Below are 27371 nucleotides of genomic sequence, written 5' to 3' on the forward strand. Positions count from 1 at the left end.
AAATAAGACACGATACTCCTCGTAGGGAGTCTCTATCCTTTATATATGACTCATACATGCAATACCACAGGCCAATACCGTGGGTTTTATTAATACCATCTATCTAATACTACGGCCCATTTGCAACTAACTGTGGTCCCGTCATTAATTGCGGGTTAACCACTTACAAATATTAATATGGGCTTTATTGACTCTTGACTATGACGTGATCCCATGACATAAATAAGGGGGTTAGGGTGGGACCCTAACATATTGGGTTTTTGAGCTTTGAAGCAGGTCACTCCATTCTGAGAAATTTTTATGTCTTGGGGTTGTGGCATCGATTTAAACCTTTTAGCCCTCTCATTTGGCTAAGCAGTGAAGATTGTTTTCAAGGCTTGTCTAGTTATCTGAATCTGGTTCAAGTGAAGTGTTTGGGTGTTGTTATCTATAAGTGGTGCTACAGGATAGTGGTGGGGATGTAGAGGCAAAGGGGCCACGTTTGTTGTGGAGTCGGTTAGCGTGGAGGGCAGGAAAGATAGTTAAAACAGAGACAACCAACCAATGAGGATGCTAGAGTGGGGGGGAGATTGAGGAGGACCGAGAAAATAATTCAGACAAGGGTATGTGTGGAGAAATTATCATCTTTGGGATTGATTATGGAGCAATTGAGAGACATTCGAGCCTCGGTGAATAGGCTCCATCATTAGCGATATGAGGACAATAATGAATTTGTTGCTTATATTAATGACCTGCAAAACACTCAGGAGGAGCTTTTGGATCAGTTTTTGTCAGTTAAAAGGGGCCAAAGATGGATTATAGAGCGGTTGAACGAGCTTAAGGTGAGGATTGGTCATCTAGAGTATCACGTCCTTGTGGGTCAAGGGCTGCCAAGAGCACCTAGTGCCAATATTAACCCTCCACCTTGATATCAATCTGGAAAATGGTTTTGTGTATATTGTCAAATGTTTTCATATAAGCTGTGTCATGTTGTCTTTTTGTAAATATATTAGTTGTTTATCTAGCTTTTTGAAAAATCATCTTCTCCCTAAAAAATTTGGCTGGAGTGAAAGGAGGAGAGACAATGACCAACAAAATGTACCCTCTTGTATTTTGAAGAATTAATGAAAGATTTTGACCAACAAAAAAACATGTAAGCAAAAACCAAACTCCTAAATTTTATATTACAACATCATCCAACTCAACCATAATTTTTTTTAATATAAAATTGAAATACTTTATCATCCTTGTGTAGATTATCTTCCGGATACATCGCATTAGGTTTCTTTTCGATCGACGTTTCGAACCAGCAACGATGGTTCATCTTCAGGATGTGAAATATTATTTGAAAGACTGTTCTCAATTTTTCTTCACATATATATAGATGAGATGCTTAGCCGACAGATCTCTGCATCTCTTCAAGAATGTAAGGTCAGTCTTCCTTTTCGTTAAGAGCAATCTGTGTCGTTCAAATCTGTGAACTTCTTTCATTGTCTCCCTTCCGTATTGGGTGATTATTTTGTCTTTGAGGTTTCTGCGAGTTACATCATTGTGTAGATTATCTTCCGGATACATCGCATTAGGTTTCTTTCGATCGACATTTCGAACCAGCAACGATGGTTCATCTTCAAGATGTGAAATATTATTTGAAAGACTGTTCTCAATTTTTCTTCATCCATTATTAAAAATAAAATATTTTAAGTATCCCTTATCAAACACCATTTCTCTTCTCTTCTCTCTTAAGGTTTTATGCATTAGATTCTTATTTCAATTAAAAATGAAATACAATTGCTATACAATTTAGTAAGTATATACCATTAAAAGATAAACCAATAATTAATACTTAAAAAAAATACATATATATTTTTTAATATGTTGATTTAAATAATAATAAATTATCATAATAAATGATTTGAATTTTTAAAAATATGCACGAATAAATTTATTAAGAAAAAAACTAATAAATTATTTTTTAATTTTTCCTTTTTAATAATTTTTATATAATAAATATTTAAATTTATTATTATTATTATTTAATTAACTCATTTGAATAATAAACCTATACTAATATAATTTTCCTTAACATCTCTAAACATTAAAATACTTAATCTCAAGATACATTGTGTATGCTAATTCGAAGTAAAAGCTCAATATTATGGAACACATTTCTATTAAACAAATTGTTTTAGACGTTCCAATATTGTTTTCCAATTAAACCTTTCTTTCACATTTTGTTTGCCCATTGATGTTGATGACGCCGAATGTGTGCAAATGAGAGGTTGTTTAGCTGAGAAGACATAGCCGTGGTGCGTCTGAACCGTTGAAAAATAAATGGAGTTGATCTTCAATGTTCTGTAGGAATATGGCATTTTCTCGAGCCATGAAATCCTCGTTTTTTCAAATTCTCCCCGGTAAAGATTTTATTGTGTCAAATAAACCAATCAAAACATTTCGGGTATATTTTAATTTTTAAAACTCTATTCAGGGTTAAAGTTGGAAAATTTAAAATGTGAAGTATTCAATAATTTAGAAAAAAAATTAAATTAAATTACTAATTATATTTAAATAAGTAATTAACAATGATGTGGATTAATTTTTATTATATTTCTAGTATTTTGTGTATAAATTTGAAAAAAATCTATCTCACTCGCAATTGAAATTGTAATATTCTTATATTTATAATTTAGTAATTTAAAAAATAGTTTTAATATAATTTAAATTTTCAACTTTATAATTTAAATAATAAATTGATTAAACATAAGAAAATTATCAATTTGATTTAATAAATATTATAATTTTGTATATACTCAAAAATGTGGATTTGAGATTGCTAGGAATATATATTTTATAAAATAAACATGATTCCTTTAGTCATAATCATATTTATTAAAATCTCACACACGTACACACATATATTATAATGTAGTGATATCCACTTGTTCAGGAAAAGAAATGAATGCACTAATAGTTGTAAGTTATAATTAATATAGTTGTAATGGATGCAATGGTATCTATAGTTATAAATGGCTTTCAACTTGTAAATTTTTTACTCCCAACTTAGATTTGCAATATGTAATTTTAAAATAACAAAAAAAAGGAAATCATAAATTTTAAAACATTATTTGACTAATTTGAATTTGAGTAAGGTAAATCTAAATGTACTTATGAAATTATTTTTAAAATAATAGTATTATAAAATTTAGGTTGTTGTTTTATTTATTTATTATATTATAATTTATTTATTTTTATTGAAAATTTCTAAAAAAAATTATAACTTGATTAAATATAAAAATAAAAAATAAAAAAATTATAATATATATATATAAATAAAAAATAAAAAAATTATAATATGATTAAGTATAAAAATGTGTTATATTTAAAATCAAAACCACAAACAAATTATTATTTTGAAGAATTTCAAAATTGAAAAAGCAAATAATTTTTTTATTATTATAGAAAGTTATCTATATATTATTATAATTATTTTTTTTGTAAAATAAAATAAAATTTGGATTTATAATTAAGGAAAATTAGAGTTTGAAATATATTTGAATATTTATAAAAATTATTTTTGTGGAATAAATCAATTTTATAATTCGATTATAGATGAGTATTGAGAGACTTCATTTTTTGTTTTTTTTTTCAATTATTATTATTAATTTTTAAGATAATTATGATGGCTCGATCGAGCTATTTGGAATTTAAATTTCAAACACTTGATCAAGCATTTTAAGATGGAGTTGTTGAGGGCCTAAATAATAGAGTTTTAGATCTTCTTATGCAAATTTTTCTGCGATACCATTTTGTACCCTAGCGAACTCTAAGAAGAATTTGTCTTTAAGTGATAGAGTTGATCATGCTGGATTCGGGAAGGAACCCTCTATCCAATGGCATATGAGTTTGACATTTTTGAATTCATATGATATTTTTATCTAATTTCTTTTAAAAATAATGCTTGAAATTTTTTTGAACAATTTTAAAGAGGTTGAATAAAAAATCAATATCATAAAATATACACAACTAAAATTTTTCAAAAAATACCATTATATTTGTTTACGAGTCCTCTTCAAAAGAGTATTCTTAGTTTTTAGATTTTAGATTTCTGAGACTGGTAGCTTGTTGTAATAAATTTTCCGTATATATCCCATCCAAATTGACTTGAAGATCAACGTTTCGAACCTGGAACTAAGGTTCATCATCACGATAAAAGTGTGCAAGCAACTTGCACACTTTTATCGTGATGATGAACCTTAGTTCTAGGTTCGAAACATCGATCTTCAAGTCAATATCGATGGGATATATTCGGAAAATTTATTACAACAAGTACTCTTAGTTTTTAAATTTATTTAAATATTTGAAAAAAAAACTTATGTGAACACATGTGCATGCAAAATGAAATTGAAATATTACTTCGCCAACTTCGAAAAATAATACAAAATTTATAAATATATATATATATATATATATATATATATATATATATTAAAGTACACATTTTAGACTAAGTTATGCTACTCGAACACACGCATACCTTTTAAGATATGTGAAAAATTGCAAGAACAAGCATTTCATTTAATGGAAAATTGACATATTATACGACACTAAATACTTTTGCAAAAAATATCATTAGGACGACAACATAATTCTCCACAGTTTGTCTTTTTACTTCGAATCAAAAGTCATAATGGCTTCAATGCAATAAAAGAGTAAAAACTTGAAATTTCATTGCCACATTTCGCTCAAAAGTGTAACCCATCTTCATGCTTTCACCCCAAAGTTTTTTGGGAAACCTTAACACTTTGAAACAAACCACATTGATTAGCCATAATTAACTTCCTACTCGAACCATTGATAGCCAAAAAGAAAAATAGAAAAGCAAGAGGACATCCTTATCGTAAACCACTTGACACATTGAAAAAAGAGGAAGGAGCACCATTAATAAGCACAACATAATTTATAGAAAACACACATACAATGATTCATTCCACCAACATAATTTATAGAAAACACACTTGCAATGATCCATTCCACCACTTCCAGTGAGAGCCGAATCTAGTGGAGAATTAATTAAAAAAAAAGGCCAATCCACACAATCATAATAGCCGAATCCAGTGGAGAATTAATTAAGAAAAAGACCAATCCACACAATCATAAGCCTTAAATAAATCCATCTTCAATATCATTGCCTTAATAATGTGAATGAATTCTTGTGTAATGGCCACGGTATCATGAATTTGCCATTTATTGAGGAACCCAAATTGTTGCGGGGAAATATAGAACAATAATTTTTCTTTGAAATGTGAGGCAATGATATTAGAGATTATATTATATAAAATGTTGCATAGAGATATAGGTCGAAAGTCCAAAAAGGTAGAGGTGTTTGAAGACTTTGGTTTAAGGGCGATAAAAGTGGAATTTACAGCGTTTGAAATACGGCGCTTTGTTCTAGATTCTTTTGCCATCATCAATAAATCATGTCCCATAATATCCAAGAACTGGTTAAATAAATCAACAGTCCAGTCGTCGGGCCTGAGACACTTATCCTTTACAAAGGATTTAAGGGCCCGATTAATTTCTTCCAATGTGATAGGTCCTCCAACAGTCCCGTCATCCTCTTCATCGAACATGTCCACATTCTCTCTAGCCAAAAAGAGATTCTCAAAATGTTTAATCGCGGCCTTTGGATGAGATGCAAATTAAACCCCCTCATCATCAATAATTTCCCATATAGTATTTTTTTTGTCTCCCATGTAGCATAATGATGAAAAAAATGCAGTATTATTATTGCCGGTCACTATCCAAATAGTATGGCTTTTAAACCTACATGTCTCCTACTATATTCACAAGATATACCTTTTATGATCTTTAAGGTCCATAATCTTCTTTTGAGAAACGTCACATAAGAACCTAGGATTGGTCAGATCAAACACTTTAAGATCAATCTCTTAACTCCTCATGGGGGGAAAGGTTGAACACCAACCAAGTAGTTACGACCGAGATCTCCTTGAAATATGGACTCGGAGGATCCAGTCAACCCATGCCCCCCAAATTGCTTCACTATAAATTGTGAGATTTAAATCACTAGTTATTATGAGGGATCCGACCTTCATCAAACCACTTTCATCCAAACTTTTCCAAAAATCCATTCTGGAATAGTATGGAGCGTAAGTGTTGAGGATATATATTAAAATGTATCTTATTTTTTAAATGTAAAATATTTGAATCAATTTAATTTTTAAATATAATATTTTATTAATGGGAGTTATTGTATTTTTTATAAATAGAATATAAAACAATGCATTTAAAAAAGAAATCCATGAGGTATATATTATTTAATGTGTGTGGGGTTTAAAGCCTATTTGAGATCATATATTTAAATTTTATGGAAAGGGATTGAGGGTGAGAGTCAACTATAGGGGATACAAATTGTTTCATAGGATGTTTAGGCTCAACCTATCATCGCATGATCTTGGTGATAACATCTTAGAGATTGGCAAATCATTCTGCCATTCGACATTGGGGATAGTCCCAACATAGTTCAACCTAGCATGGAAAAGGAAAAAAGTTAATGTATTTAAACAATTTAAAATGGTTATTTTAATTGATTGTTATCAATGTTGTTGGGTATTTAACTAATTTCATGTTAATAAATGTCCACCTCAAATCCCCTTAAGTGATATCCACTAGTTTATGCCAATGAATTTACTAGGGGTGTCACCTTGAGGTGTGGGAAAGTATTCGTTGGATTTTCCTGTAGTGCCCCGCTCTAGTTGACTGAGAGTGATATGACATTAACATTTATTTAGCCCTAAGGCCCACACTTTATTCTTTGAGGACCTCAGGTTGAGGATCCAAACACATGACTCTATTATTAGTGGTTGTGATGTTTATGTATCTTATCCATTGGTATTATGATGATGATAGCATTAATGGTTATGTATGTTCTCTATTGGTATTATGATGATTGTATCATTAATGGTTATGCATGTTCTCTATTGATATTATGATGATTGTAGCATTAATGGTTATGTTTGTTTTCTATTGATATTATGATGATGATAACATTAAAGGATATGTATGCTTTCTATTGATATCATGATGATGATAGCTTTGATGAATAGGTATGTTTTCTATTGATATTACGATGATGATAGCTTTAATAGATATGTATGTTTCCATTAATGTTATGATGATGATAGCCATGATGGATGTGTCCCCTATGTTAGCTACTTACATTAGTTTTGGTTCACAATGAACAATGATGCGAATGACTAGGTGATGTTGATGATGATGTTATGACAATGACTAACACTAAGAAACTTTGTTACTGATGATTATTGAGTATGACAGGAAACCACTAGAGGCACTCGCATATGATGAGTTGACGACACCTGATTTGATGGAAATTAATATTTTGTCTATGAAATTTTAAGTCAATTTTGAAACCTGATATATATATCTATATATATATATATATATATATATATATATATATATTGATGATATGTTAGTGGTTGTAGGCACAGATTAGTTGCTTGGTCGAATGACTCACATATGGGTGATGGGGTTGTATAGTAGGATGGAAATACAAAAGAGGGGTGGGACAGTGTCCTTGATATTACCCACTAGAACTCCCGTCGTGACTTGGGCTAGAATGGTTGAAACACCTTCACCTTGAAGATCACGATGCTTTGGGGGTAGGTCCCAAATTTGGGTTGCTCATGAGGATTTTAATGGGGGCGCGCATCAATGCGAATTCCTTGATCCCCAACACCATTAGTCTCACTATAACATGCAACATAAGAGATGATAACAATCTTTGTCGTTGCATCTATACTTTCCCCTCATAGCCAATGGATACTTGAAGGGCAAGTGGCGTGGCACCCTTAGAACTTGAAGGGAAGTTATTAAAGGGCATGACCAATTTGGCACCCTTCATATCACAAATAAACTGTTAGGTGTGACACCCTTGGAACTTCAAGGGAAGTTCTTGAAGGGAACGACCAACTTGGCACCCTTGGAACCATTAAAAATAAATAAATTAATAAATACAATCAATAAATGAAAACCTTGTAAATTCACATAAAGTGGTAAATGATGTTAGAAACGAGGTAATTAAATCAAGAATAAAAGTTGGGGTAAGGGGAGAATAGGAAGAAATAAAATATTTTACCTTTAGAACTCTACTCTTCCCATGTTGGAAATTATTAGGTAGATAACGTACATAAGTAACTTAATTAGGTAAAAGGGAGAAAGAGGGACATAGAGTAAGTATAAATATTAATCCTAAAATAGCTAAACTTTATTAATAAAAGAGGATGGTGAATTAAATCAAGATTAATAAATTAAATTTTAGATAAATTTAGAGAACCTCCATGTGGCAACAACCAACCTAAGAATATCCATCTAAGCGGAGAATTGAGTTAAATTAGGATGTAGTTAGGGGACCAAATCTGAGACTTATCAATTGACTTTAGTAATGAACACAAATTAAGGAGTAAAAAACGGGGATCAAGAGACAACTAGGAGAAGAAATAGGAAGTCTTGTTGGGTGAGGAAAAATATTATTTTAAAATTAAAATCTAAGTAGATAATCTTGGAGATCTTTGTTGAAAGAGTGACACATGGATGGGTGAATAACCAAACTATTGGATTAACAAAAATAATTAATTATGCATGAAATGCCAAGTGTCACCTATGAAGCCTCCTATAAAAGAAGGGAAAGCCATGAGAGAAGGGACTTTTTACCCTATTGTTGGATGGATGAGACTATGTCAGAGAAGTGACTACGAGCTATAGTTGAGTTTAGTGAGGTAGAGGACTTTAGAGATGGGACTCTTGAGCCAAGGAGTGCTCTCCTCTATCAGTTAGAACATTTCCTCCATTTTACAACCCCATTGTAGCTTGGGGGTCCGCAAGGAAGGATAGTACCCAAGGAGTAGACTGGGAGGTCAATCGGTGGGTCAATACATTCGGATTAAGCACGTCAAAATTCACACTTGGAGGCGAACGACAACAAGGGAGTGAAAGTAGCAGCAAGTCAAGATTGAATCTCATTTCCTGGTGAACAATACCTATGCTATTATAATGTTCTTTTATATAACTTCATTGTGACTATAGTTAACAACATGTAAAATAGATGATATGTGTCATGCAGTGAATTTCATGGATGTTTTATATAAGTGCTTAAGATTTTTGAGTTCTCAATGCTATCTTTTTATGGTTGTATTCTTAGTTTACTGTATTACTCTAAAAAAAATATCATAGGGTTGGTCACTACATTTCCCATAATATTTTCCTTTGGATTTTCCCATAAGGTTTTCCTTTGGGTTTTCCATAAGATTTATCCGAGCTAACTTAAGTATAAAACTCAAAGTGTTGATCCTCTAGTTTTAATGCTTCTACTGCTCACTTTAAGTGCCTCCATTAGATTCCACATTATAATCAACATCAATGATTTTATATTGAGTATTATTCATGAGATACAAGGAAATGCCCTAAAATTTCACTGTAAAGTTTTCCATAAGAAAAGTAACAATTAATATTAAATTCAAATCAAATAAACAACCAAATCTAGTTATGGTTATTTTTCAATAAATTTGAAAATTTCTATATCACATTTCACATTGTTGAAATATTGAAATTAATTTATTAACACTGCATACTATAAAGGCTCTCTAACCATTTTTGACAACTTTGAATCTTTATGTAACATCCGTAGCATCAATTTAAGGTGATTTTGCTCGATTTGAATGACTTTTGCTTATCCTTTATTAAAAAATATTGAAATTGTTAAATAGTTATTTTGAATTTTATTTATATATATATATATATATATATATATATATATATATATATATATATATATATAATCTAGCTTGTAAAATAAAGTAGTTTTGTATATAGGAAAATACTATGTTTAAATACACAAATGAAAAATGAATTTTAGATTAGACAAACATGTGAGAAAATCAATTAATGTGGCATATGATCCACCCTGTTATTTGAAGGATTTCCACAAGAATTTAATTGTCGATGCCTCACCATTTAATGATTGTCTTGGATGGCCTTGTTTGTAATCAACCATGCCAATGTAACTTTGTTGTAGACACCATATGCAACAAAACATATGCGTTGAACATAAAATTTTCAATGTATTCCCCCCACAAAATATCGAGTTTATCACCTTAAATGTAGCATAAAAATAACTTCCTTTATTAAGCTTATAATTTCTAAATTAAATAAATTTGAATTTCAAATATATTTTGTTTAGAATTGAGAGAATCATGCTTGGATCTCCTATCATAGCCCTCCTCTAACAATACCTTTCTATGATAGGATAGAATGGAGGAAGAGTAACTAGATTTCTCAGAGGATCCCTACGATTGGGTACGTATTTTGTTTTCTCCACATAAAACTCTCACTTTTCCCCTCTCCTCATCAAACATGAAGGTTCAATGATCAAATCACAAACCATAACATACTTTGACAAAAAATATTAAAATATTTCACGATATGGTAACTTAGTCGCTCACCAATTGTCACAAAGACTACAAGACGTGTGAGGGTTCAAGGATCTAACTAATTACCCTTTCCTTTTTAGCTGGATTCCAACACTACCACTCTCCCTCAACATCTAGCATATTATCGTCACCTCATTCCCCTTAGATGTAGTGATCCCATATTTTGTTTGGTTCCAGTCCCCCACTATTTGTCAATATATTTCCTGTGTTTCTCAAATCCCTCTTTTCGAGCTAGGTTCCTAAATAATGTCCTAACCCTAGACATGATGACTAGAGGCACTAACTCGAAAGGACTATCAACCTCCCATCCCCTTCTTGATAAGGAACCCACCAAGAAAAACAAGAATTATATCAAAAGAAAGGTGAAGGAACCAAGTCTCATACTTGGAAAAGATATAAAACTGAACAACATCTCCAAAATGGAAGAATCAACAGTAGTAGGTCAATTAGTGAGCAAGAGAACGTTAATGGCAATTCTTAGATCCTACACTGAAGAAAAATTTACTCTTTTACTAGGCTACATGCCTCGATGCATGATACTGGTAAAAGGTTGGCTAGGCTAGATAATCGCCTCTAGAGAGGATGCTCAGAAAATCCTTCATCAACACTATAAGTGGGGTACTTAGGCACTATTTATAAAAGAATAGCTGATAAGTTTTGATGCTTTCTCTAAAAATATTTGTATGGTTCCTATGGCGGTTTGATTACTTGGACTAACTCTCATTTTTTGATCTAAAGAAGTATCCAAATAAACATGTAATATGTTCAGTTTTTTATACAAGGAAGACTTGTCCTTCCAATAATCAGGGTATATGGGGATGGCTACATACCTTGTAGGCCTAATTCTATGCTCTGGACTCCTATATGTGATTTCAATTAAAATGGGCTAGATTACTCATTGTCATTCCCTTAACTTTGAGGGGGTCCATTTCAAATGTGGAAGAGATCATGCTTATAAACATCTAGGGAAAGACTGTCTCATGAGTAAGCCAAAGGAAAAAAAGTGTTATAAAGACATGGTATGTGGTGTAGAAATCACATTCTCTTTCTCTATAGCCTCAAGCTTCCTCGATAGAGCAGGGTATAGCTCTGGTCGCAATGATTTCTCCTTATCATGCACCTCAATCAACACCGACTAAATACTCTCCTACTCTAGAAGGCCCTCCCTTCATAAGTATGCATTTCATGCCCCCGGTTTTTTATAATTCCATTTCTTCTTCTTTGGATGCTCCTGTGTTCTTTCCTTCAAGCACTTCTTTGTCACCATATGAGTTCCTAGCCTCCCTCATGGATCTATCTCTGCCTTCTTCCTCATCCATGTTACCTCTTGCCTCGTCGGTGCACCCTACTACCTACACTACCCCATCTCATCCCCAAACTTCCTCCCTAATCTGGACTTTCTCAACACTCATTTGATCCCCCCTTGGCTCCTTACAATCTTGAATCCTAATAATTTATGACTCCCTTGTTGGAATCATATATCCCTATCTTATTGGTTCCAAATACAGGGGGTGGTTTAGGAACATTTGCAGAAGACATCCCAAAGAAATATGGATGGGGAAGGAAATCATTGTTATCTATCTCACAAAATAAGCATGGCCCATAAAGGTTTATGCAAGTGAAGAGTTATTTCCAGTCCTAGGTTTATGCAAGTGAAGGGTTCCATATGAGACTCCTCTCATTAAATTGCAAGGGCTTGGCCTCCCCCTAAAAGACACTAGCCATCAATATCAATAATGACAAATTAGTTGATATGTTAGTGGTTGCAGGCACATATTAGTTGCTTGGTCGAATGACTCACATATGGGTGACGGGGTTGTATAGTAGGATGGAAATACAAAAGAGGGGTGGGACAGTGTCCTTGATATTACCCACTAGAACTCCCGTCATGACTTGGGCTGGAATGGTTGAAACACCTTCACCTTGAAGATCACGATGCTTTGGGGGTAGGTCCCAAATTTGGGTCGCCCATGAGGATTTTAATGGGGGCGCATATCAAGGCGAATTCCTTGATCCCCAACACCATTAGTCTCACTATAACATGCAACATAAGAGATGATAACAGTCTTTGTCGTTGCATCTATACTTTCCCCTCATAGCCAATGGATACTTGAAGGGCAAGTGGCATGGCACCCTTAGAACTTGAAGGGAAGTTATTAAAGGGCATGACCAATTTGGCACCCTTGGTATCACAAATAAACTGTTAGGTGTGACACCCTTGGAACTTCAAGGGAAGTTCTTGAAGAGAACAACCAACTTGGCACCCTTGGAACCACTAAAAATAAATAAATTAATAAATACAATCAATAAATGAAAACCTTGTAAATTCACATCAAGTGGTAAATGACGTTAGAAACGAGGTAATTAAATCAAGAATAAAAGTTGGGGTAAGGGGAGAATAGGAAGAAATAAAATATTTTACCTTTAGAACTCTACCCTTCCCATGTTGGAAATTATTAGGTAGATAACGTACATAAGTAACTTAATTAGGTAAAAGGGAGAAAGAGGGACATAGAGTAAGTATAAATATTAATCCTAAAATAGCTAAACTTCATTAATAAAAGAGGATGGTGAATTAAATAAAAATTAATAAATTAAATTTTAGAGAAATTTAGAGAACCTCCATGTGGCAACAATCAACATAAGAATATCCATCTAGGCGGAAAATTGAGTTAAATTAGGATGTAGTTAGGGGACCAAATCTGAGACTTATCAATTGACTTTAGTAATGAACACAAATTAAGGAGTAAAAAAGGGGAATCAAGAGACAACTAGGAGAAGAAATAGGAAGTCTTGTTGGGTGAGGAAAAATATTATTTTAAAATTAAAATCTAAGTAGATAATCTTGGAAATCTTTGTTGAAAGAGTGACACATGGATGGGTGAGTAACCAAACTATTGGATTAACAAAAATAATTAATTATGCATGAAATGCTAAGTGTCACCTATGAAGCCTCCTATAAAAGAAGGGGAAAGCCATGGGAGAAGGGACTTTTTACCCTATTGTTGGATGGATGAGACTATGTCAGAGTAGTGACTACGAGCTATAGTTGAGTTTAGTGAGGTAGAGGACTTTAGAGATGGGACTCTTGAGCCAAGGAGTGCTCTCCTCTATCAGTTAGCACATTTCCTCCATTTTACAACCCCATTGTAGCTTGGGGGTCCGCAAGGAAGGATAGTACCCAAGGAGTAGGCTGGGAGGTCAATCGGTGGGTCAATACATTCGGATTAAGCACGTCAAAATTCACACTTGGAGGCGAACGACAACAAGGGAGTGAAAGTAGCAGCAAGTCAAGATTGAATCTCGTCTCCTGGTGAACGATACCTATGCTATTATAATGTTCTTTTATATAACTTCGTTGTGACTATAGTTAACAACATGTAAAATAGACGATATGTGTCATGCAGTGAATTTCATGGATGTTTTATATAAGTGATTAAGATTTTTGAGTTCTCAATGCTATCTTTTTATGGCTGTATTCTTAGTTTACTGTATCACTCTAAAAAAAATATCATAGGGTTGGTCACTACATTTCCCATAATATTTTCCTTTGGATATTCCCATAAGGTTTTCCTTTGGGTTTTCACATATGATTTTTCCGAGCTAACTTAAGTATAAAACTCAAAGTGATGATCCTCTAGTTTTAATGCTTTTACTGCTCACTTTAAGTGCCTCCATTAGATTCCACATTATAATCAACATCAATGATTTTATATTGAGTATTATTCATGAGATACAAGGAAATGCCTTAAAATTTCACTGTAAAGTTTTCCATAAGAAAAGTAAAAATTAATATTAAATTCAAATCAAATAAACAACCAAATCTAGTTATGGTTATTTTTCAATAAATTTGAAATTTTCTATATCACATTTCACATTGTTGAAATATTGAAATTAATTTATTAATACTGCATACTATAAAGGCTCTCTAACCATTTTTGACAACTTTGAATATTTATGTAACATCTGTAACATCAATTTAAGGTGATTTTGCTTGATTTGAATGAATTTTGCTTATCCTTTATTAAAAAATATTGAAATTGTTAAATAGTTATAATATATATATATATATAATCTAGCTTGTAAAAGTAAAGTTATATAATCTAGCTTGTAAAAGTAAAGTAGTTTTGTATATAGGAAAATACTATGTTTAAATACACAATGAAAAATGAATTTTAGATTAGACAAACATGTGAGAAAATCAATTGATGTGGCATATGATCAACCCTATTATTTGAAGGATTTCCACAAGAATTTAATTGTCGATGCCTCACCATTTAATGATTGTCTTGGATGGCCTTGTTTGTAATCAACAATGCCAATGTAACTTTGTTGTAGACACCATGTCCAACAAAACATATGTGTTGAACATAAAATTTTCAATGTATTCCCCCCACAATATATCAAGTTTATCACCTTAAATGTAGCATCAAAATAACTTCCTTTATTAAGCTTATAATTTCTAAATTAAATAAATTTGAATTTCAAATATATTTTGTTTAGAATTGAGAGAATCATGCTTGGATTTCCTATCATAGCCCTCTTCTAACAGTACCTTTCTATGATAGGATAGAATGGAGGAAGAGTAACTAGATTTCTCAGAGGATCCCTACGATTGGATACGTATTTTGTTTTCTCCACATAAAACTCTCACTTTTCCCCTCTCCTCATCAAACATGAAGGTTCAATGATCAACTCACAAACCATAACATACTTTGACAAAAAATATTAAAATATTTCACGATATGGTAACTTAGTCGCTGACCAATTGTCACAGAGACTACAAGACATGTGAGGGTTCAGGGATCTAACTATTCCCCTTTCCTTTTTTGCTGGATTCCAACACTACCACTCTCCCTCAACATCTAGCATATTATCATCACATCATTCCCCTTAGATGTAGTGATCCCATATTTTGTTTTGGTTCCAGTCCCCCACTATTTGTCAATATATTTCCTGTGTTTCTCAAATCCCTCTTTTCGAGCTAGGTTCCTAAATAATGTCCTAACCCTAGACATGATGACTAGAGGCACTAACTCGAAAGGACTATCAACCTCCCTTCCCCTTCTTGATAAGGAACCCACCAAGAAAAACAAGAATTATATCAAAAGAAAGGTGAAGGAACCAAGTCTCATACTTGGAAAAGATATAAAACTGAACAACATCTCCAAAATGGAAGAATCAACAGTAGTAGGTCAATTAGTGAGCAAGAGAACGTCAATGGCAATTCTTAGATCCTACACTGAAGAAAATTTTACTCTTTTACTAGGCTACATGCCTCAATGCATGATACTGGTAAAAGGTTGGCTAGGCTAGATAATCGCCTCTAGAGAGGATGCTCAGAAAATCCTTCATCAACACTATAAGTGGGGTACTTAGGCACTATTTATAAAAAAATAGCTGATAAGTTTTGATGCTTTCTCTAAAAATATTTGTATGGTTCCTATGTGGGTTTGATTACTTGGACTACCTCTCATTTTTTTATCTAAAGAAGTATCCAAATAAACATGTAATATGTTTAGTTTTTTATATAAGGAAGACTTGTCCTTCCAATAATCAGGGTATATGGGGATGGCTACATACCTTGTAGGTCTAATTCTATGCTCTGGACTCCTAGATGTGATTTCAATTAAAATGGGCTAGATTACTCATTGTCATGCCCTTAACTTTGAGGGGGTCCATTTCAAATGTGGAAGAGATCATGCTTATAAACGTCTAGGGAAAGACTGTCTCATGAGTAAGACCAAGGAAAAAAAGTGTTATAAAGACGGTATGTGGTGTAGAAACCACATTCTCCTTCTCTATAGCCTCAAGCTTCCTCGATAGAGCAGGGTATAGCTCTGGTCGCAATGATTTCTCCTTATCATGCACCTCAATCAACACCGACTAAATACTCTCCTACTCTAGAAGGCCCTCCCTTCATAAGTATGCATTTCATGCCCCCCGTTTTTTATAATTCCATTTCTTCTTCTTTGGATGCTCCTGTGTTCTTTCCTTCAAGCACTTCTTTGTCACCATATGAGTTCCTAGCCTCCCTCATGTATCTATCTCTACCTTCTTCCTCATCCATGTTCCCTCTTGCCTCGTCGGTGCACCCTACTACCTACACTACCCCCTCTCATCCCCAAACTTCCTCCCTAATCTGGACTTTCTCAACCCTCATTTGATCCCCCCTTGGCTCCTTACAATCTTGAATCCTAATAATTTATGACTCCCTCGTTGGAATCATATATCCCTATCTTATTGGTTCCGAATACGGGGGGTGGTTTAGGACCATTTGCAGAAGACATCCCAAAGAAATATGGATGGGGAAGGAAATCATTGTTATCTATCTCACAAAATAAGCATGGCCCATAAAGGTTTATGCAAGTGAAGAGTTATTTTGAGTCCTAGGTTTATGCAAGTGAAGGGTTCTATATGAGACTCCTCTCATTAAATTGCAAGGGCTTGGCCTCCCCCTAAAAGACACTAGCCATCAAAAGAATCATTGAGCTCTACTCTTCACATATGAGTTTTTAAAAGAAACCATGATGGATGGAACCAAGGCCTAATTTTTACTAAAATCTATCATTCCAAGCTAGACTTTAATTTCCACAAATGCCACTAGGAACTTTGCAGTAATTATTACACGTTGGAAGGATGGTCATCTAGTCCATTCACTTAGGACTGGGCACTATTATGTGCTCCTAGGACTCAAAATAACTCTTCATTTTCATAAACCTTTATGGGCCCTACTTAGAAGGAAGCCCTTCCAGATTACCACTCTCTTTTTCTTGCACACCTTCCCTAGAAACTCGATCCTAGGAGGTAATTTAAATTTTACTTTAGAGATTTCAAAATTTTGGGGGCCCTCTACTTTAATAGATACTCTAGTTGATTTTCTTATTGAAAAATTGGATGAGATGGGTCTGGCAAACATTTTACCTACAAATATGACTCCCACTTGGAGTAACAATTGCATGAGGGAAACGAGGATTGGGAAGCGACTAGATTGTTTCCTTGTCTCTGAATCCATACTCGCCCAAATCTAATTTTTTGTCAATGAGTGATGATGGGGGTTGATTTTGATCATTGTCCTATCACCCTAGATATTGAGTCTCCTATTAGAATAAACGTCGGGTCATTCAAGTTAAACCCACATTGGATTGAGGATCCTTCACTTGTGGAAGACATTAGGAAAGTATGGCAATCCTTACAACATCTTCTTGTGAAAATATCCCCCCATTCAATTTCATCATAACATTAAATGATCCAAACATGAAATCATTAGCTAAGGTAAAAATAAGAGGGAACAAGATGACAAAAACTTGCTTGAAATGGAAGCTAAAATTCAAACTCTTATGGAAAACTATGACAATGTTGTCTACATAGAGGACATGAAATTAGAGTTAAAAATTCTCGAAGAAAAAAACAAAAATCGTCATTGAAAAGGAAAAAGAATGGATACTCAAAAGTAGAGCCCTCTGGCTTCAAGCTAGAGATGAAAACACAAAATACTTCCACAGTATTGCAAATCAAAGGAAATCCACGAACACTATCTGGGAAATAACAAAAGAGGATGGTACAAAGGCCACTTACTTGAAGATATTTCCAGCGAAGGTTGCACTTACTTTGGAAAAAATTTCAGTTAGAGGAGGAGAGATACAATAGACAAGATCCTCCAAGTTTGCAAATCACTTCCCAAATTTATGGATAGTGACAGAGATGAATTCCTCATAAAGAAAGTGACCAAACCTAAAGCGGAGAATATTCTTCACATCTTTCGAAAAGGAAAAAGTCCAAATCCGGTGGTTTCCTTATTGAGTTTTACTTAATGCTTTGAATTCATTGGGGAATACCTCCTGGGGGTTAGTGAATACTCTAGTGTGACACCCTTTTTATTTTCCCATTTTTTTGATGTGATTGAGAACATATAATGTTGGGTTACCAACATTGATGCCATGAGTTAAAAATCTATGATGTGATGTAATGCTTATTTTTGTTAATAAAAAAAATATCTAGAGTTGAAGGAAGGAGGATAAAAGCCACTGCATTATGATGCTTTGACAGGTAAATTTCCTTGATTTAAGTTTCCCTTTTGACGAGATGGTTAATTATATTCTAACATTTTTGGATTACTCACATTAAAGCTTTTATGGTCGATGTTTCAAGCCATCGGGTGTGGCTCATCCTTAGGAAAAAGATATGAAATTTGGTCTAGCAATGATAGATAAATAGGTGAGAGATGTGGGGGAAAAAGACGATAGGTTAGTTGAATGTTGGGAGGTAAAAAATGAAAATTATTTTAAAAGGAAATAAACAAGATTCAAACATTCAAATAATTAATAAGAATATGAACACGAGAAGGGAAGTAAAAAAAAAATCCAAAGGTTATAGAATTAGTAATAATTAAATTATTAAAAATTAAATACTATTAATTAAATAAAAAAAATATAAATAAAGAAAAAGAGATAAACGAAACATAATAACAAAAGAAAAGAATAATATAACCATACATATAGGAAAAAAGTCATTTTAAAATAATATGAAGAATAAATAGACTTTGACCATATAATAACAATAAAATAATAAACAATAATAAAAAGAAAAGGTCAGAATTAATTATTTGAACGTTTGAATCTTGTTTATTCCCTTTTAAATTTTGTTTTATTTTTGACCTCCCAACGTTAAACTAACCTAACGTATTTTTTTCCTGCATCTCTCACCTATTTATCTATCAATGTTGGATTAGATTCATATATATGTCATGAGGATGAACCACACTTGATGGCTCGAAACATCGACTATAAAGGGTTTAATGTGAGTAATCCAGAAATGTTAGAATAAATTTACTCTTCTCACAGAAGCCTCCACTATGAGAGATGGTTAATCTTCCCAAGAAGCTTCTAGCAAGAGGTTGGGAAGATGAAGGGTAAAGGTGTGAATATAAAAGTAATAGGGAGGATCAATCAAGAGGTTCTTTTTTTTAACATGATCGTCTACTTTTATATTATAAAAAACTGCTTGTAGCGAGAGATGTTACATAAGTTAAAGAAAATAGAAGGAAGGAAGTCCAAAATGGGTACGCAGACCCTGACTTCTGAAAGTTAGGCTTGGAGAGGATAAATTGAAATAAGTAGCGGCTATACTGCCGGACAAAGAGGCCAGCGAGAAGACAAAATTTACTGGACATATGGCTGATTACCAGAACTGATTGACCGAGTCTTCAGGTTCCTTTTTAATGCTTGCTTTGGTTGATGCCTCGGCTTGCAAGCTCTGAGTGATGGTCTTTATGTGGGATATGGCCTCCTCCAGGTGTTTACATTTCTCTTTGAGGCTCTCTATCTCTGCTCTTTGCTTTTCGAGTTTTTTCCTCTTGGACCGGTTGTCTGCCTGGAAGTCTTCTTTAAGTTCATTATGGTGTTTGATGAACCGAGCGATCATGAAGCAGTGTTGTTTGCAAAGAGTGCAGGAGTTGTTTCCCAACACTCGGTCCAGCGGGTTCTCCTGCTGCTCATGGCCCTCCTGAGCTTCATTCTGCCTTCTGTTCTCTGAGTTCTCTGCCATTGCTAGAAAAAAGAGAGTCAGCAAACAAAGAGTCTGGAAATGACACGATTTATACCTGAGAGCTGAATAGGGGACGGGCTCTTCACAGTTGCTTTGAGGACTGCCTCGCTTGGTGCTGGGCTGCTGAATACAAGTGTGGGACGAAGGGAGCTTGGAGGAACGAACGCACTGTCTGCTTCTGCTGCTGAGAGCGCCTAAGCGCTTCTCTGAACGCATTGCTTTCCTAATCTGTTTCTGATAGATCAAGAGTGTTCTGAGTCGGGCGAGGGGAGAAGAAGGGATATAAAGCATCGAGGGAGGCCGGTCATGATGGGAGGTCGGAATATTTTTTTGGGAAATAACTGATTCCAAATCCTGCTCAAGATCCTTGAAGCAGTCAATGAGGATTGAGAGGGGATGTTTACCAGAATTCCAAGGAAGGGAGTCACGGGAGGCATGAGGTGGTCCACTTGGCGGAGCATTCCTGTGGGAGTGATGGTAAGAGTATATTGTACTGATCACGATGAAGCAGAGTGAGATTGACTTGGCGAAGGAGAAAAAGAGGAGGTCGAGGAGAGTGTGACTACTGATATGACTTGATTTCGGACGGATTCTGAGGGTATTGTTCCGAGAGGTTATCTGACAACTTGATCTGCTACGAGATTGCCTTGTCGTAGATTCTCTCATTTTCTCTGATTTGGCCTCTCTGTCTGCTGACGGCCTTGGTTGCTAAAGAGTCTGCTTCCGAATTATTTTCTCTTAAGACATGTTTGAAGGTTGTATCTCCCATGTGTCTGAGGTTATCCTGGATCCTGATCTTGATATTGTTCAGGGCTGCCTTAATGAACTCTGAGCCCGTGACCATGGCAGCAATGAAAATAGCCGAGTCCCCCAATAAGATTGCATTCCTTATTCCCAGTCTGTTCAAGATTGAGGTGCCGAGTAGGAGGCTGTACGCTTCAGCCGCATTGTTGGAGGCGCTCCCCAGACCCCATTCATAGCTTAAAATGGTTTTCCCATTGTGATCTTTAATGATGCCCCCTGCTCCAGCTTTCCCTGGGTTTTTCTTCAATGCACCATCAAAGTGAAGAGAAGGGAGCTTCTGATCGAGAATCCACTATTTAACCTCTTCCTTAGGTCCTCTGAGTTTCCAGTCTATCCTTTTCTTGTAAGCTTTTGCCTGGGAGAGTTGGTTTTTGATGTGGTTGAGGCTGAATTTGTCATACCAATCTCTCTCTTCTTGATGCCAATTCGACTGATCTGGGAGAGCTATGAAATTAGTACTGATGGATTCAGAGATGCTAGCTATTGTCTTAGCAAGAATGCTAGCCATGTTGGGCTTTTTATTGTTGAAGACATAGTTATTCCTGGCTAGCCAAAGTTGCCAGCAGAGGGTGGCTGGGATACATTTCCACATTCTGTTGATGTTGTGTTTGCCTTTCCTGGAGAAGGGGTAACCTTTTCCCCAATTTTTCTGAAGATTGGAGATCTGATCAAAACTTTCACGAATTTCCATGGGGCTTGTCACCTGCTTCCAGCAGCTTTGAGAGAAGGGACAAAGTAAGAAGGTGTGCTGGATGTTTTCCTCCTCTGCTCGGCAGAAGCAGCATATCGATGGTCCCTGGATTCCTCTTTTCCTTAAGTTCTCTGCTGTGAGGATTTTTCCTTTAAGGAGTGTCCAATTGAAGTGTTTAACCTTTGGGAGGCACTCTGATTTCCAGACAGCTGTGTATAGGTTCCAATTTGCTGAGTGCGTTATGTTTTGCAGGGTTTTGTATCCTTCTTTTACCGTGAATTTCCCTCCACAGGAGTCCCAGATATATCTGTCTTCAGTCCCAATATTGGTAGGCGCGGAACCAGAGAGAGAGAGCTTGAGGGTGAGCCAAAGATCTCTGAGGTCGATGGGGGTTTGGAGATCCTTCCAGTCATGCCAACTGTTTTGATTCCATATTGATATGTCAAACAAGGTTGTTAAATTTCTATCTTCCATCCATTTCTGAAGGGGTCGGAGGCCTTGAAGAAGGTTTCTCGGCTTAGATCCCATAATGCTGTCTGACCAGATCTTGGTGTCCTTTCCATTTCCAGGGAGTTTGGAAGCATTTTCTCTAAATTGAGGTAGTACTTTTTTGATAAGTTTCCATACCGGGGTGCAGGGCCTGTCTACTATTGATTCAGTAAGAATGTTAGAGTTCTAGCCTCTGAGGTATTTTTGTTTTATGGCCTCCACCCACCACGTTCCTTTGCCTGAGAGAATTCTCCAAATCAATTTGAACCCTAAAGCTCGATTGGAGAGACTTGGAATTTTAATGGAGAGACCTCCCTTTTCATATGGTAGAGTTACCTGATCCCATTTGACCAGGCTAAATTTCTTGGACTCCTGTTTTCCTCCCTACCAAAGAAAACTTCGCATGATTAGTTCCATATGTTTATGAGTGCTGGCCGGGGCCATGATGACCGCATACTGATAAATTGGGAGAGCTGAGAGAATGGCCTTAATAAGGATCGTTCTGCCTGCTAAGTTAAGCCATGACACTCCCCAACTCTGAAGGAGGCCTCTCATCTTTTCTATGTGTTTAACCCAGATCTCTGCCTTGACTGATTCTTTAGCCAGAGGCAGACCTAAGTAAGAGAAAGAGCTCCAATTCCTTTGCACTGGAATGTCCAGTATCAAGGATATTCTTTGTTGTATTTGGAGAGGGACATTCCAGGTGTAGATCTTGCATTTTCTGTTGTTCAGCTTACCGCCTGAGGCTGTTAGGAAAGCATCCAACACTCTCTTGAATCTTTTTGCCATTAGGCTGGAGGCTCCCCCAATTAGAAGAGTATCATCCGCAAAGAGCGAGTGATTTATCTCTTTTATCCCTCTTTCTATACAGATTCCTGTAATCTCCTTTTGTCTACGAAGGTGTTCTAGATGGATAGTCAAGGTCTCAGCCATGATAATGTATAAGAATGGGGAAAGAGGACAGCCTTGTCTCAGCCCCCTGGAACTTCTGAAATATTTGCTAGGTCGACCATTAATCAAGGGGGCAGTCCAGGGGTTGGAAATGCACCCATTGATGATGCTGATGAAGTTGTTAGAGAGCCCAAATTTTTTGAGAGCTACTGTTAGGAAGGAGTGGTCGACTCGGTCGAATGCATTAGCCATATCAAGTTTGATTATCATCCCTCGCTCTCCTCTGTTAAGACTGCTGTGAATAGCTTCTTGAATCAAGATGACATTGTCAGTTATTTGCCTGCTTGGAACAAAACCTCCCTGATTTTCAGATATTAAAAGAGGAAGGAATTTCTTGAGCCTATTGGCTAGGATTTTTGTTACAATCTTGTAAGAAACATTGCACAAGGATATGGGGCGGTACCTATCAAACGAGAGAGGGTTCACTTCCTTAGGGATCAGAGAAATGTGGGAAGACTTAGTGTTTTCTCCCATCTTATGGTTTCTGAATACATTCTTTACCATCCGCACAAAGTCTTTTTTGATTGTTTCCCAGTGATTGCGGTAGAAGGAAACTGTGAACCCATCCGGCCCCGAGGCCTTATCTTGCTGCATGCTAAAGGTCGCTGCTTGAATTTCCTCTTCTGTGATGTCCTGGTCCAGCTCTTTGTTGTGAATATCTGATAGTCTGCTCTCTATTGCACTGAGAAAGTCAGAGCTGTCCATTTGCTAAGGTGCAGCAGAGAGAAGTGAATTGAAATGGTTGTGAGCTGCTTCTTTAATTTCTTCTTGATCAGTAGTCTCTTTTCCCTCTGCCTCTATTTTGTCTATTTGGTTACCAGCTCTCCTGAGTTTGATGTTGTTGTGGAAAAAGGAGGTGTTTTTGTTTCCTGCTTTCAGCCAGAGGCATCGGATTTCTGTCTTTGGTCCTCTTCCTCTATTCTATTTTGTCGATAGAGCTCCCTGTACATGGCTTTTTCCTGCTCCAAGTCTGCGATTGTATATTGAGTGAGCTCTTTGTCTTTGTGCCATTGCTCCATCTTCATGAGAAGTTCTGATTTTTTTTTGTTTTCCAAGATCGCTGCTTCCCTTGCCCACTGCTTGATAACTGCTCTGAGATGTTTTAATTTTGTTTCCCAAACAAAATGAGGCGATCCGATTACTTCCTTGGCCCACTGATTTTGGATGAGGGTGCGGAAGTCTTCTTGGAGATCCCAAGTTTTATTATATTTGAAGGGGAGTGGCCCCAAATTTCTGCCTTTATCCAGATTAAGGATCACGGGCTTGTGGTCGGATGCTGAGGCGTGGATTAAGTGACTCTTAATAGACTGGAAACTTGCTGCTATTCCTTCCTGAAGTAAATACCTGTCCAATCTCTCTTTAATATTGTGGGAGCCGGATATTTTATTACTCCATGTGTATTTGCCGTTGGACAGAGGGATGTCAATCAGGTTGTGGGACTGTATAATAGATTCTAGCTTATCGCTTGAGGAGTCTGCATGGTAGTTGTCTCCGAATTTTTCTTCCACATTTCTTATTACATTCATGTCTCCCCCCAAAATTATTCTCCTATTTTGAACAGATTGAAGATCTGTGTCTATGGTGTTCCAACAGCTGGCTTTGTCCCTGTAATGGTTTGGGGCATAAATGTTATAGATGTAGTAGACTTCCTGGGTACCTTTGTTTTTCAAGTCTGTTTTGACCCACCAGTTGCAGAGTTGAGAGTTTATGATTTCCCATTTATTCTTGTTCCATAATGTTCCTATTCCTCCTGAGGCCCCTTCTGAGCCTATTGATAAACCTGTGAAGTTTTTGAAGTATTGGAGTTGTTGTTGAAAGTCCTGTTCGGTGATTTTGGTCTCCTGGATAAGGAGAAAGTCTGGCTGCTCCTGTTTTAATAAATCCTTGATTGCTTTCAGTTTTAAGGAAGAGCCCATACCCCTACAATTCCAAGAGACCAAGATCATTATTTACCATTTGTTGGGTGGGATCCAGTCTTCTCCTTTACCTTTTCTCCACTCCCTTTTAGCTTGCCTAAGTATGACTCCATAGGTTGTTGTGCTCCCGTTGCCATCTCTTCTGCAGCTGTTTCATCTCTGAGTTCTTTATTTGACTTTCGAACAACTTTTCTCGGAGGATCTATGGGTTGACTGGCTTCTTTCGATTTGTTTCTAGTAAGGATTCTCTCAATGGTGGGAGGGGGGGAAGGAGGAGGAATCGAGCGAGGAGAAGCTGCTCGAGGGGAAGGGGGAGGGGAAGAAGGTTCTTCAGCTGACAAGGATTCAAAGGGGTTGGAGGATGAAGGGAAGGCTGATCTAGAGGGGGGGGGAGGAGGGGGGGGGAATCAAGAGGTTCTTATTGCTTTAAATTTTTAGCTATTCCATTTTCTCTCTCATACATTATTTTCCTTCTCACTCATAAAATTGAATTTGCAAGAGGGTGGAAAAACTCGTAGAAGTTCATACCTTGTTACTGGTTAAGAGTTATTAGTGACAAATTATGTGATATGAAGTGGGTGTGTTGTTGCACTTTTTCTTTGGACTAGATGGATATGAGGATTGTGAATTGTCTTGTTTGTGTGTGGCACATAGAGCACTAAATAGGGGTGGGTTGAGGGATTACAGAGATCAAAGAATGACTCCCTTGTGTCGTGCAGACTTGCATGGTCCTCTTGAATTTTTATGAGCCTAGTCAAAGATGGAAAGGTTGAACACTGAGTTTTTCCAAATTGTAAAGGAGAGTGGCCTTCACTTTATGTTAAATTTGGTCTGAAAATTGTGTGCTAAATCCCTAAGTTTAGTTTTCTCTCAAGGCATCAAGAATCTAGCTTGGGGGTGGTTGGCTACGAGAAAGATTAAAACACAATCTTGTCTATGGTTGGGTGGATACTGACTCATCCTTCTTTAGTTCCAAATTCACTTTTTCTAAATCAGATAAGTACTTCTATGTTTGGTAAATTAAATTAATTATTGTAGCAATATATGTATGAAATTGTAATAGTTGAAATTGTTTATTCTCGACAAGTTTTTTTGCTTTAATGAGATTCATTTACGAAAAATAAACATGTGGAGGATATGAATTTTGTTGTTGGTAAAATTGTTAATTATTTTCTTAACCTCTGAGTAAAGCAATTGAATTGATTTGAGAAATATTTTCTTCCTAGTAGAGATTGTATTAATAAATTTTCAAATTCATGGGTTGGTTTTGCGCATGCATGTTTTCCATGTTAATTGTGTGAAGTTTTTTCTTTAATTTTCTCTACAAGATATAAGTCCAAAATTTATCCTATAATTTAAATAGATTTGAGATGCAAAAAAGAAGTTGAGGAAGAGTTCTGGGGTCATTCTTGGAGTTTAAAGGTGGAAATCAAAATGTGATTTATGGGGTAAATAAGTCATCTTGGAATTTTCACTAAAAATTTTTTTGCCTAAAAGGTTTCAGAGGCTGAAAATTGGATCATAATAAGGGGAAATATTGCTAAACACAAAGTTCAATTTTCCAATGTTGGTTCACTATATTTTCGAATATATAATATGAGGAATTTAGGATTCCTAAATGCATCTTCAAACATGTCATATTGGCATTTTAGCTATAACTTTTCTTCTAAGGCATTTTAGAGACTGAAACTTGGACCATAATGAGGAGAAATCTCACTAAACATATGGATTGATTTTTAAATCTTGGTTTACTATAATTTTGGAGATATTCTCTAAGGAAGACGAGTATCTTGAATGCTCTTGAAATCATACTTCAAACATGTTAGCTTTTTATTTTCACTATAATTTTATTTATTTGAGGTTTCAAACCCTTAAGCTTAGAGACAGAAAATATCTTAAGGTGTCTATGGTAGAAGTTTCATGTATTAGTTTGCTATAACTTTAGAGATATGCCCTAAGGAATTTGGGTATCTTGAATGCTCTTGAAATGAGAACTAGTTGTTGTGATAGCAAAGCACAAGAGAAATAGGAAAACAAATGATATATCATATCCTTAATTAGGCTTTAAGGGACTATGTTTGAGAAAAAAGTGATGTCCCGCAACGCTAATGAAGGATTAGGAGTTTGGTGTGTGATAGAGTATTATTAGAGCTAAGGTTTAGAATTGAACCATGATGGGCTCAAGTATATGAAAAAAATAGGTTTTAATAATATTTATGCATGCATGTGTACTTATGTGAAATTATTTTACTATATATATGAATACACTGATGATACTTGAAGATTGACTTAAGTTTGATGCAACAATATAAACATGTAGGCTGATATAGTCTTGGAAAAAACGAATTAAAGGTAACTAACATGTTTGATTGTATGATTTTAATGGTACTAATAGTTATGTGTTATTTTAGCACATAAGAAGACTTTCTAGCAATGAAAGGAAAGAGAAGGATGTCCAACAGGAAGGCATAA

The sequence above is a fragment of the Pinus tabuliformis genome, chromosome 6, assembly GCF_031772625.1.
Source record: "Pinus tabuliformis cultivar Carrire ecotype Pingquan chromosome 6, CPIR1, whole genome shotgun sequence".
Taxonomy (NCBI): domain Eukaryota; kingdom Viridiplantae; phylum Streptophyta; class Pinopsida; order Pinales; family Pinaceae; genus Pinus; species Pinus tabuliformis.